Source organism: Bubalus bubalis, chromosome 4 (assembly GCF_019923935.1).
Source record: "Bubalus bubalis isolate 160015118507 breed Murrah chromosome 4, NDDB_SH_1, whole genome shotgun sequence".
NCBI lineage: Eukaryota > Metazoa > Chordata > Mammalia > Artiodactyla > Bovidae > Bubalus > Bubalus bubalis.
In genome coordinates this window covers 134,563,079-134,577,365 of record NC_059160.1, presented here as the reverse complement: position 1 = coordinate 134,577,365, position 14,287 = coordinate 134,563,079, and the positions used below count along the sequence as shown (strand labels likewise).

The 14,287-nt window shown below is 36.7% G+C and overlaps 1 long non-coding RNA gene across 1 annotated transcript in view; it reads left to right on the top strand.

Annotated features, from left to right (window-relative positions):
• The window catches only part of LOC123327554, a 147,223-nt gene that overhangs the window by 98,598 nt on the left and 34,338 nt on the right, over nt 1-14,287 (top strand). The window contains exon 3 of the long non-coding RNA XR_006641003.1: nt 11,898-11,943. This is a non-coding gene — a long non-coding RNA (uncharacterized LOC123327554). The remainder of the gene's footprint in view (nt 1-11,897; nt 11,944-14,287) is intronic.

Sequence of the window (14,287 nt, the reverse complement as noted above, 5' to 3'; positions counted from 1 at the left end):
AGGGAGGTGGGAAGGGGGTTCACGATGGGAAACACATGTAAACCCATGGCTAATTCATGTGAATGTATGGCAAAACCCACTACAATATTGTGGAAAAAAAATGTAAATACCCATCAGTTCAGTTCAGTTCAGTCGCTCAGTCGTGTCTGACTCTTTGTGATCCCATGAATCGCAGTACGCCAGGCCTCCCTGTCCATCACCAACTCCCAGAGTTCACCCAAACTCATGTGCATTGAGTCAGTGATGCCATCCAGCCATCCCATCTTCTGTTGTCCCCTTCTTCTATTGCCCCCAATCCCTTCCAGCATCAGGGTCTTTTCCAATGAGTCAACTCTTCACATGAGATGGCCAAAGTATGGGAGTTTCAGCCTCAGCATCAGTCCTTCTAATGAATCAACACTCAAGACTGATCTCTTTTAGGATGGACTGGTTGGATCTCCTTGCAGTCCAAGGAACTCTCAAGAGTCTTCTCCAATACCACAGTTCAAAAGCATCAGTTCTTCAGCGCTCAACTTTCTTCACAGTCCAACTCTCACATCCATACAAGACCACTGGAAAGACCATAGCCTTGACTAGATGGACCTTTGTTGGCAAAGTAATGTCTCTGCTTTTGAATAGGCTATCTAGGTTGGTCATAACTTTCCTTCCAAGGAGTAAGCGTCTTTTAATTTCATGGCTGCAGTCACCATCTGCAGTGATTTTGGAGCCCCCCAAAAATAAAGTCTGACACTGTTTCCACTGTTTCCCCATCTATTTCCCATGAAGTGATGGGACCAAATGCCATGATCTTCATTTTCTGAATGTTGAGCTTTAAGCCAACTTTTTCACTCTCCTCTTTCACTTTCATCAAGAGGCTCTTTAGTTCCTCTTCACTTTCTGCCATAAGGGTGGTGTCATCTGCATATCTAAGGTTATTGATATTTCTCCTGGCAATCCTGATTCCAGCTTGTGCTTCTTCCAGCCCAGCGTTTCTCATGATGTAGTCTGCATATAAGTTAAATAAGCAGGGTGACAATATACAGCCTTGACGTACTCCTTTTCCTATTTGGAACCAGTCTGTTGTTCCATGTCCAGTTCTAACTGTTGCTTCCTGACCTGCATATAGGTTTCTCAAGAAGTAGGTCAGGTGGTCTGGTATTGCCATCTCTTTCAGAATTTTCCACAGTTTATTGTGATCCACACAGTCAAAGGCTTTGGCATAGTCAATAAAGCAGAAAAAGATGTTTTTCTGGAACTCTCATGCTTTTTCCATGATCCAGCGGATGTTGGCAATTTGATCTCTGGTTCCTTTGCCTTTTCTAAAACCAGCTTGAACATCTGGAAGTTCACGGTAGAGCACAATAAACCTATTATGTGGTAAATTAAAAAAAATTTTTTTAGTTTTTCGATTTGTAGAATAATGGAGAAGATAGTAGTACAGTGTGTTGCCTTTTACCCTCAGTTTCCCATATTTTTAATATTATACGTAAGTGTCATACTTTTGTTACAACTAATGAAACAATGTTGTCATTTAGTCCCTAAGTCGTGTCTGAGTCTGCAGTCCCATGGACTGTAGCCCACCAGGCTTCTCTGTCCATGGGATTCTCCAAGTAAGAATACTGGAATGGGTTGCCATTTCCTTCTCCAGGGGATCTTCCCAACCCAGGGATCGAACCCATGTCTCCTTCATTGGCAGACAGATTTTTTACCACTGAGCCACAAGGGAAGCCCAGTGAATCAATACTGATATGTTGTTATTAACAAAGAAAGACCATAGTTTATTCATATTTCTTTAGTTTTTAACCTAATTTTCTTTTCTGTTATAGAATCCTATCTAGGATACCACTTTCCATAGTTTTCATGTCTCTTTAGGTTCCTCTTAGCTATCAAAGTTTCTCTGCATTTCCTTGTTTTTTTTTTATTGTCTTGATGGTTCTAAGAAATGTTGGTCAGATGTTTTGAAGGAGGCCCCTCAGTTGTAATTTATCTGATGTTTGCCTCACAAATAGACTTGTAAAATGAGTTTCAGGGAGAAAGACCACAGAGATAAAGTGCCAAATCATTGAGTGCCTTCTTTCACCTACCCCTACGCATTTTAGATATATCTGTGTCTTCTTATGGCTTGATAGCTCATTTCCTTTTTTCCACCTGTTCCGTTCCATTCAGTCGCTCAGTCACGTCCGACTCTTTGAAACCCCATGGACTGCAGCACGCCAGGCCTCCCTGTCCATCACCAACTCCCGGAGCGTACCCAAACTCATGTGCATTCAGTTGGTGATGCCTCTAACCATCTCATCCGCTGTCGTCTCCTTCTTCTTCCACGTTCAGTCTTTCCCAGCATCAGGGCCTTTCCCAATGAGTCCTTCACATCAGGTAGCCAAAGTGTTGGAGTTTCAGCTTCAACATCAGTCCTTCCAATGAACACTCAGGTCTGATTTCCTTTAGGATGGACTGGTTGGATCTCCTTGCAGTCCATGGGACTCTTAAGAGTCTTCTCCAACACCACAGTTCAAAAGCATCAATTCTTCGGCGCTCAGCTTTCTTTATAGTCCAACTCTCACATCCATACATCACTACGGGAAAAGCCATAGCCTTGAGAAAACAGACTTTTGTTGGCTAAAGGTCCACCTGTTTTGTTCCACCTGTTAACAAATATTTATTGCATTTACTGTGTCATCCATATTGTGGTCAAATATCCATAACATCAAATATGTAATTTTCTTTGAATCTGTGTATCATTTTGGAAAAATTGATGCGTTAACAACACTGAATTTCTAATCCATGAACATAGAATATCTCTCCATTAAGTTGGTCTTCTTTGATTTCTTTGTCTGTTAATCTTTTCTTTGCTCTGAAGTCTGCTTTGTCTGAAATTAATATAACTCTTTTATCTTTCTTTCAATTTATTATTAACATTAGTGTTAGCCTGATCAGTTTATGTTTTTCCACCCCTTAACTTTTAAACTCTTTTTAAAGTGGATTTCTTATAGACAACATTGTAGTTGGGTCTAGTTTGTATCATCTTTGATAATCTCTGACTATTAATTATAGTGTTAGAGAATTCAGATTGAAAGTGATTATTGATATAGAGTAATATGTACCATATTGGAACTTCATTTGCTGCACTTTTTCTTTTTTTTTCCATTCCAATTTCTCTTGCCTTCCATGATAAATAGGAGATTTATCATAGCTCCATTTTTTCCTTTCTTAGTGTATCAGTTATGCTTCTTTTAAAAAAATTTTAGTAGTTGCCCTAGAGATTACAATAAATATTTACAGTTAATCTGCATCTACTTTTAAATAACATTAAGTTGCTTCTCCAGTAGGGAATAACACAGTATTCCCAGTTCTTTCCTCCTGTCCCAAATACAATTATCATTTATTTTGCTTATTGATGTTATAATGACATAATATGTTGTTGTTATTGTTATTTTGAACAAACATCTATTTTTTAAATTAGTAATATGAAAGATAAAAAGATTCTATTTCATATAAATTTATGCCTTCTATGGTGCTTTAATTTTAAATGTAGATCTGAGTTTCTGAACTATATCATTTTGCTTATCTCTGAAGAACTTATGATAAATTCTGTCAGCATTTTTTCTTCTAATGTTAGACTTTATTTTCAGCTTTACTGACATATAATCAACAAACAAAATGAAGATATTTGCAGTGTACAATGTTATAATTTGATATACATATACACTGTGAAAGAATTTCCCCATTAAGTTAATTAACACATCCATCACCTCACATATTTATCCCTCCCCACTTTCTGGAGAAAATTTAATTTATACTCTCTTATCAAACTTACTTATACAATACATGTATTGCATTGTATGTTATGTTATGCATAACCATGTTATGCATTGTATGTTATGTTATGCATAACCATGTTATGCATTGTATCTTAATATCTTACTCATATTATAATTAAAAGTTTGTACCTTTATCAACATCTTCCCATTCTCCCACTTTCCAATCCAATTGTAGTCTCATTCTGTGAGTTTGACTTCTTAAGATTCCATATGTAAGTGATATCATATACTATTTGTCTTTTTTTTTTCCTTCTAGTTTTATTGGGATGTAATTGACATACAGCACTGTATGAGTTTGAGCTTCCCTGGTGGCTTGGCAGGGAATTAGCAACTAAACACGATTTAGCAACTAAACAGCAACAACTGTGTAAGTTAAGGTGTATGTGTGAGTCACTCAGTTGTGTCTCACTCTTTGCCATCCCATGGACTGTAGCCCACCAGGCTCCTCTGTCCATGGAACTCTCCAGGCAAGAATACTGGAGTGGGTAGCCATGCCCTTCTCCAGGGGATCTTCCTCATTCAGGGTTCAAACTTGGTTCTCCTGCATTGCAGGCAGATTCTTTACCAGCTGAGCTGCAAGTTGTATAGTATAATTATTTGACTTAAACATCTTACTACATGATACCACATTGAGTGGTAGGAATACCCACCATCTCAGATAAATATAAAATTAAAGAAATATAATGGTTTTCTGTTGTAATGAGAATACTCTCTAAACAACTTTAATATATAATATATAGCAGTGTTAATTATGTTTATCATGTTGTATATTACATTACATCCATAGTACTTATTTTATAACTGAAAGTTTTTACCTTTTGACTCCCATCATCCAATTCCCGCCCCCAGGAGTTCCCATCTCTTGTAACCATAAATCTGATCTTTTTTTTTCCTGTGAACTTGTTTTTTTGTTTGTTTTTGAGGTATAATTAACCTACAATATTGTGTTTGTTCCTGGTATACAGCATAATGATTTTATATTTCTACATATCACAAAATGATCACCATGGTAAGTCTAGGTACCGTCTAGACTATGTGATACAAAGCTATCACATAATTATTGACTATATTCCCCACACTGTACATTTCATATGTGGGACTCATTTATTTTGTAACTGAAAGTTTGTATTTCTTAATCTGCCTCACCCATTTCTCTGTTCCCTTTAACCTCTTGCCCTGTGTCAACCACTTGTATTTTCTCTATGACTCTCTTTTTAATTCTGTCCAATAATTGTTTTCTTTTTAAAATTCTGCATATGAATGAAATCATGCATTATTTATCTTATCTCACTTATTTCACTTAGCTAAAGCCCTCTAGGTCCATCCATGTTGCCACAAATGACAAGAGAGTTATGCTGAGTAATATTCTTGTGTATGTGTGTGTGTATCTCACATCTTCTTTATCCATTGACCTGTTGATGGGCACTTAAGTTTGTTTCATATCTTGACTATTGTCAACAATGCTATGATGAACATAGTGGGGCATATATCTTTTTGAATTAGTATTTTCATTTTCTTCAGATAAATACCCAGGGGTGAAATTGTTAGAATGTGGTAGTTCTGTTTTTAATTTTTTTGAACAACCTCTGTACTGTTTTCCATAGTGACTGTACCAATTTATATTCTCACTGATACTGCATGACAGTTCCCTTTTATCCACATCCTCACCAATGTTTGTTATTTGTTGTCTTTTTCATAATAACCATTCTGACAAGTGTGATGTAGTATTTCATTGTGGTTTTGATCTGCGTTTCTCTGATAATGAGTGACACTGGGCATCATTTCATGTGCCTGTTGGCCATAAGTCTGTTAATATTTGCTTTATGTATTTACACACCTACCATAGGACCCCTGGTTGTGGCATGTGAGGTCTTTAGCTGTGGCATGTGGAACCTAGTTCCCTGACCAAGGATTGATTCTGGGCCTCCTACATTGGGAGCGAAGCATCTTAGCCACTGGATCACCTAAGAAGTCCCTTTCCTTCACTTTTGAAGGCTAATTTTGCTGGATATGTAATTATAGATAGTTTTGTGTTTTTTTCCTTGCATCATTTAAAGTATTTCACTCCACTATCTTATTGCTTGCAAGGTTTTATTCTCCCCTGACTTATTTCAAGATTTTCTCTTTTTTTCCCTGGACTTTGAATATGACATTCTTAAGGTATTTATTCTATTGATGTTCTCTGAATTTCTGGATCTGTACATTGCTATCTTTGGTTAAATTTTCAATCTTCTTGACCATAATTACTTCATTTTTTTGTTTGTTTGTTTGTTTTGTTTTTTCTGCTCGTTGTTGCTTCTTTTTCTGGTTTTCCAGTTGTGCTATGTTACACATTTTGGGGTTGCCCCACAGATCTTGGCTATTCTATTCTTTTTTTTTTCTACATTTCATTTTGGAAGAAGAGTCCATCAAAGGCATTCTTCATTTCTGATACACTTTTTTTTCTTCTAACATTTACTTTGATTCTTTCTTACGGTTTTCATCTCTGCTTACATTCTTTATCTGCCCTTGTATACTGTCTGCTTTTTCTTTTTTTTTAATTTATTTATTTAATTGGAGGCTAATTACTTTACAATATCGTAGTGTTTTTTGCCATGCATTCACATGAATCAGCCATAAGTGTACATGTGTTCCCCATCCTGAACCCTCCTCCCGCCTCCCTCCCCATCTCATTCCTCAGGGTCATCCCAGTGCACCAGCCTTGTCCCATGCATTGAACCTGGACTGGCGATCTGTTTCACATATGATAATATACATGTTTCAATGCTATTCTCTCAAATCATCCCACCCTCGCCTTCTCTCACAGAGTCCAAAAGTCTGTTCTTTACATCTGTGTCTTTTTGCTGTCTTGCATATAGGGTCATCGTTACCATCTTTCTAAATTTCATATATATGTGTTAATATACTGTATTGGTGTTTTTCTTTCTGACTTACTTCACTCTGTATAATAGGCTCCGGTTTCATCCACCTCATTAGAATTGATTCAAATACATTCTTTTTAATAGCTGAGTAATAGTCCATTGTGTATATATACCACAGCTTTCTTATCCATTCATTCGTCTGCCAATGGACATCTAGGTTGCTTCCATGTCCTGGCTATTGTAAACAGTTCTGCGATGAACACTGGGGTACATGTGTCTCTTTCAATTCTGGTTTCCTTGGTGTGTATGCTCAGCAGTGGGATTGCTGGGTCGTATGGCAGTTCTATTTCCAGTTTTTTAAGGAATCTCCACAATGTTCTCCATAGTGGCTGTACTAGTTTGCATTCCCACCAACAGTGTAAGAGGGTTCCTTTTTCTCCACACCCTCTCCAGCATTTATTGTTTGTAGACTTTTGGATAGCAGCCATTCTGACTGGCTTGAGACGGTACCTCATTGTGATTTTGATTTGCATTTCTCTGACAATGAGTGATGTTGAGCATCTTTTCATTGTTTGTTAGCCATCTATATGTCTTCTTTGGAGAAATGTCTGTTTAGTTCTTTGGCCCATTTTTGGATTGGGTCATTTATTTTTCTGGAATTGAGCTGCAGGAGTTGCTTGTACTGTCTGCTTTTTCCATTAGACTCCTCAACATGTTAATCAAATCTATTTTAAATTCCTAGTCTGTTAATTCCAAATTGTGTGTCATATCTGAGTCTGGTTCTGATGCTTGCCTTACATCTTCAGACTTACTTTTAGCATTCTTTGTGATTTTCTGTTGTTGTTATCAAAAGCCAGATGTAACATACAGTAAGAAATAAGATCCATAGATCTTCAGTGTGAGGTGTTATATTAATCTGGCTTTGAGTTAGTCTTAATGTTTGTTTGTAAGTGTTGATGACATGGACCTCAACTTTCCCTCGTGTTCTTGACTTTGCCTTCACCTTTGCCTTTTGATTTCCCTGAGGACTCCTTTCTAAAGAGTCTGAACCTTGCAGTCCTTTGAGTTGTAATCTGTTATCCTGAAGCTGTGGTGATGTTGTGTTTAGGAGCGTGTTAGGAGTAGTATTCTGTAATCTTAAGATTAAATCCCAGTTTTTAGTGAGACTGTATTACTGGGATGTGAGTTTCACAAGAATTTAACTTTTTTTTCACTCTCTCTGCTCTCTTTTGGTGGCACAAGAGGCTTGTAAGGATGGGGGCTGGGTAATTGCTCTTCTGCTTGTGTAAGATAAGGCCATGCTAAAGTCTTTTTCAGTGGAGAATAAACCTTTGTTATGGAGAACACAATGAACATATTTAAAAATGATTATTTCCCCCCTACACTTGCCAAATTTATGAGGTGATTTTTCTTGGCTCAGCATTGTGAGAACCTGGTGAAGTTCCTGGAGGTAAAATCTATGAAAGTGTAAAGGTTTTCCTAAAACTTCAGCCCCTAGGAACTTCTCATTTTCCATGCTAGTCTGCACTTAGCCTCCAGCAATTTATCAAAATAACCATTGCAGTGTTCCTACCAATTTATGGCTCCAATGGCTTTTTCTCTGGATAAGCTGATGCTGGCTGTATTTCTTTGTATTCTTCCGTCTCTCTAGATTTCTCTGGATAAGCTGATGCTGGCTGTATTTCTTTGCATTCTTCTGTCTCTCTAGATTTCATAGTGGCTGTCTGCTTGTGATTTTAATTCTCTGATGGTCCAAGAAAACACATTGATTTTAAGTTTATTCAATTTTTTCTTATTCTAAGAATGGAAGTGCCAACTTCTAAGCTCTTTATGTGTCAGAGCGAAAACCAGAAATCTCTTAATGTTTACTTTTTAGATTTTAAAAACTTCTTCAAGCAAGAGACTTTCCTAAGTGATCCTCTACGAATCTAAGGTACAATTATTGTTAAAATTTTGTAAATTTGATAGACTGTCATCTTGAAAAAGGAGGAATGGTATTGCTGTTTGAATGATGAAAGAGGGTATCTTTTTTCTGCTGTCTGTGTGGGCTTGATAAAGATGTGCCCTCAGTATAGATTACATTTGGGTCTTCTGAATCTGAAGTGAATTAATTGGAAAGATGTGATGTTTTGTCTTAATTAGATGATAAGTGTCACTGCATGAGTCATTTATCCCCTTCTGGAAGCTTGCAGGGAGGAACCATTAAAAACCTTCCACCTTTGACAAAATGTGGAGCAAATAAAGTGGCATTTCCCCTGAGCCTTTCCCAACCTGCAGGCATCAAAAAAAAGAGAGAAGTGAAAATGGAAAATAATGGTATATCTGAACTGTTAGAAAATTCTCTCAAGCTTACTGGTTGGAAAATTACAAGTGTGCACATACAGAGGTCTTTAACAGAAAGCAGAATCTCCCTAATTTATTTCAAATGTGTTTGCATCCCTGTCTGAGAAATAAGACATGCCAATCTGATAAGAGGAGTAGAATTTCAGCTAGGCTGTAGGACAACCACGAAATTCCACATGGAGAAATACCTGTAGGGGAGCATGGTACCAGTTTCTTCTGTTAGATTTTTTTTTTTTTTTTTGTCAGAAGCAGCCAGAGGGCAGCACAACAGTTTGGTTTTAAATGCCAAAAATCTCTCTAAATGGACCCTTATGCCAAAGAAATGAACTACAGATGGTGTTTCTTATTCAGGGTTCACAGACACCTCCCACAAACACCAGACAAAGATATAGTCAGGCATTCAAATGAGAATAAGAATAAACATCTAAAATCTAGAGAAGCTATCTGAAAAAAAATGGCAATAAAACTTTGATCAGCCAATCATAGCAAGTAGTGGAAGACAGAATGTATGGAAGGTAAGCAGATTTATTAAGTGGCATCCTACTAAATAGAACCTTTAATCCTAAATAAAGTGAAAATCCTTTTAGACAAGTTAAAAAACAAACTATTTTTGTACAGATATAATTTTTTTTATTTTATTTTATTTTCTTAATTTTATTTTTAAACTTTACAAAATTGTATTAGTTTTGCCAAATATCAGCCTGAAGGCGCCCGATCTCGGCTGATCTCAGATATAATTTTTTAAAGCTCGTTGCTGCAAATGTCTTTTAGAAACTGTTTTAAAATCAGTTCACATTTAGTCCAGTTGCCTACTCTGTCTGCTAGTCTATTTTAAGAATTAATCCCTGAAAAATTAAAGTCTAGAACAGTGACCCTGAACTCATAAAAATAGACTTAATTCCATTCACCATATTTATACTTTTAGGAATGACTCATACATTTCAGAAATTCTATTTTTTCAAAAGTTGTTTCTGCCTAATCCTTAGGTAATCAGAAAATCTGATTAGCATGAACATTTTATTATTGTTAAGTATTTTAGTTAATGTTTTCCTTTTATCTATTGTCCTTTAGCCTGGACCACAGTTGTGTAGCAAGTCTGTCATATTCAAGGGTATTTCAGAACATAGCATTCGGTCTATGAAAAAAGTAGGTCAACATCAAGATAAATTCTCTTTAGTTTATAGCAACATAACGAATTTAAACCAAGCTAACAATCCTATTGCATCATTCTATAATCATGAGCTATTGTAGGGGAAGAGACTTCATCCATAAATACACAGGTAATTTTTTCTGAACCCTAAATCAGGATATATGGTAATACCTTTGGGGAGAATGATCAATTATTTAAAATGTTGGTCTCTGCTAGAAAATTCAGAATCAAGAGTCATTGTATCCACCATTATTTTTTTCCACTGACTTGGAAAATTTCAGAGATTGTGAAGAAATTGTCAAATCCATTCATTCATTCATTTAAAGTTCAGCCTTTCCAGATGCCCTGTTCAAATACAGCAGAAAGTCTTCGGGTTTGTGTTGCTTGATTTCTGCTTGACACGTGCAAAGCACTTTTCTTAAATGGAAAATGGGCCTGTTCTCACATATCACTCTTGTGGAGAAGCACGTTTTCCTATTCTGGAAGATGCCTAACTTATGTCTGGGTTTCAGGCCTTGTCCCAAATGAAGTTTTTGACCAGTCAAGAATCTTTAATTAACAAAAGCAAAAATCTTTGGTTGCCTCTGATTTATGTTAAGGTCAACTGGTGGAAATAAGTTCTCTAGGCCAATTTATTGGAGAAGGAAATGGCAAACCACTCCAGTGTTCTTGCCTGGAGAATTCCAGGGATGGAGGAGCCTGGTAGGTTGCCATCTATGGTGTTGCACAGAGTCAGACACAACTGAAGCAACTTAGCAGCAGCAGCAGCAGCAGCAGGCCAATTTATGAGTGCCCTAGAATATCCATAGTTATTCATTTTGAGACAGGGAACAAATAAGATAACAAAGATAGAGGCAAGTATCCAAGAGTTGGTATTTTGATTTCTTTGTTTGTTAGATTTTTATTTTCCATCAAGGAAGAGGCAGCATGTCTTGCAGTCTTTTAAAACATGAATGTGAAGACAAGAGTATGCTTAATTTGGTGATATATAAAATGCTACTTAGGAGTTTTTATGCTTTTGCATTTTAAGGTGATTATTGGTGTATTAATAATGTTACCATTATCATGTCTGGCTTCATTCTTTTCATATATTTAATTCTTTTACTCAGTAAGTATTTCTTTAAACAAAGTACCGACAGCATGACTGCTCTCCTTTTCCTCTGCCCATCCACATTCCCCTTTCAGGTAAACCTTAATAGCCACTTTGGCATTCATTATTATCCATTAAAAAGCAAATGTTTACTGTTAAACTGTGAGGGAATATAAATACAGACATTTCCATGCCTTGAGTCAGTCCTGGGCACAATCCTGGGGTTTAGAAAAAAATGTGTGTGTATATCAGTTCACCGTGTTTTCAGCATCTTCAGCTATACCCTCTCCTGGTACCCAGTTTCTTCTTCCTTTCTCTGCTGAATGGCTGCATCCAAGACTCAGAGGGCTTGACTAATTTCTCCAAGATGTGAGCTAATGGTGGTTTAGTTGTTGTTACTCAAAGGTGATTTCCTGTTCCTGGGGAACATTTGAAGGGTAGAAAATCTTTGAAATTGGAGGCAATACATTTCTAACATCAGTATTTCAGGATACTTGAGTTCTTGGTGGAGATAACTTTCTTTTTGCCCAGTGGGTAGCTTGACATATGCCACCTCACACCAAGCAATCTATCATCCATTCTGCCTGTAATGAAAGCTCAATTGACCTTCTTTGTTTATAGAATTTGACAGCTGAATTTTTTTCTGACTATGGCAGGCACACCTTCTGGATGCAGTGTGTTCAGCTGAGGTGGAAGAGGAAGGTAAGAGTTAACTAAAATTACACTTAAGAGTTCAAGTGTTGATTCTCCTGGGAGCAGATTCTTTTGGGCTTGGATTCCACACCAGCTCCAAGCTTGACATCTGGAATTTACAGATTTTATAGTGCTTTCTGGGCAGAGGCTGTGTTTTAAGAATCTAAGTATCCTTCAGTACAGTTTATTCAGATAGGCGCTCAATAATTCTTTAATGATTGAGCATATAAAGGCAATTAGTGGTTGCTCTCTTCATTAAAGAGAATATATATGTCCTCTGTTTTGTGTCTTTGTGAATCTAAATATCAAGTACCAATAAACTAGAAATGGTTCCTTTCAACTTATCAAAAATAATGATCAGTACGTAAGTAGTCAAAATAGAATATACCAATGGAGTTAAAAAGCAATACATTTAAAAAACAATTTGAATTTTTAATCTTTTGATAAAACATTAAAATAAAAGCAAAAATCTAGACATTAATAGTTTGGATGTAATATGAGCTATTATCTTTCTAACAGTTTGGATGTAATACAAACTTTTATCTTTCTAATGAGAACGGTTTTACATATTTTTATTTCCGATTATGGAAATAACACATTCATTGGAGGAAAAATTAAGAATCCAGAGAATTTTTTAAAAATTTACCATCCAGAAATAGCCACCATAGTATTCTGCTATATAGCCTTCCCTTTTTATTTCAATGAATATTGACATATATTTCCTTTTTCAATTTTTACATGGATGAATCATGTTAAAACATACTTTTGTAACCAGCCTTCTTATTCTGCATATACTTGACTTTGCATGTTGATTGCTAGCAGTCTAAATTGCCCCATGGAAGTTCCACGATACAAATTTACAGAGACGTATGGGCATTTCTGCTGTTAACATAGTTGTACTATTACTAAGACAATATTTGTTGAAACGTCTTGCTCTTGACCTGCTTTGAGAATGTACTTTCAAGGTCTCTGAAGTGAGATGTTGGGTGAACTTTACAAATCACCGAGCAGAAAAGAAACCATATATGCTGGGCCTGCCGCTGCTGCTAAGTCACTTCGGTCATGTCCGACTCTGTGCGACCCCATAGACGGCAGCCCATTAGGCTTCCCCGTCCCTGGGATTCTCCAGGCAAGAACACTGGAGTGGGTTGCCGTTTCCTTCTCCAATGCATGAAAGTGAGAAGTGAAAGTGAAGTTGCTCAATCGTGTCTGACTCTTCACAACCCCGTGGACTGCAGCCTACCAGGCTCCTCTGTCCATGGGATTTTCTAGGCAAAAGTACTGGAGTGGGGTGCCATTGGGTTGCTACAAATTCTGGTTGTTCAGAAGTATTTGCATTATCAGGCCCCTGCCTTCATCAGGAAAGATTATGCTACCTCTCACAAATGAGGTAGTGCATTTTGAGAAACTGAAATTGGTTTTTCAGGCAACTTGAAGAAGTGTGTATCTTTCTTCTTATCCCCTCCTTCATATCCTGCTTACTGTGAAGGATTGGAAGTCCTTTCACATTTATCTATATAGCTTTTACTTTCCTACAGAAACATTCCATTTTTCAGAAATACCAAATAAATATTTGTTGAAATCTGTGTCACGATGAATTTTCTGCTTGCTAATAATAATATTATCTTATGTGCAGTAGGAGTGGGACATTTCAAATTTAGGAACAAGAATTTTTCTGCAGGAGAACTTGCCATGTGGGTTCAGCTTGTGGGTTGTTCAATTATCTTTTTTTGGAAATAAAATCCATTTGCTGATTTAATTCCAACTTGGATTACTCTGATTTTGCTGCTGAAGCTGAAGGAAAAACTAGTTTCTCTAAATATTTTCATAAATACTTCATTGGTTGCATTTTGACATCCCAGAATTCTAGCTTCTGGAGCCAAAAGGAATTTAGAGAGTGCATAGATCCTTAACCTGGGGTAATGGAATGAACTTAAGGAGTCCATAACCTCCCAGAAATAATAATTTACAAATGTGTGTGTATCCACTTTTCTTACGGACAATGTCCAAAGCTTTCATTAGATTCCAAAAGGAATCCATGGTGGGAGAAAAAAAAATGTTAAAAACACTCAAAGCCCTCATTAAAAAGGAAGAAAAAAAAAAAAGAAAGAAAATTTCCCTAAGGTCAGAGAGCTAGTTGATGGAAGAGCACAGTTTAACCCCTCTCCTAAATTCTTTTAAGCAAGTGGAGCCCAGGGTTTTGTGCAGTGATGTGATTGATAGCTGACATTTAACTCAGCTCTCAAGAAAAGTATGCATATAGGTAAAAACATAACTTTATTATAAATTTTATAAAGGATGTATATCACATCGTGTACAAATAGTATAATGGTGTAATATACTTTCATATAAA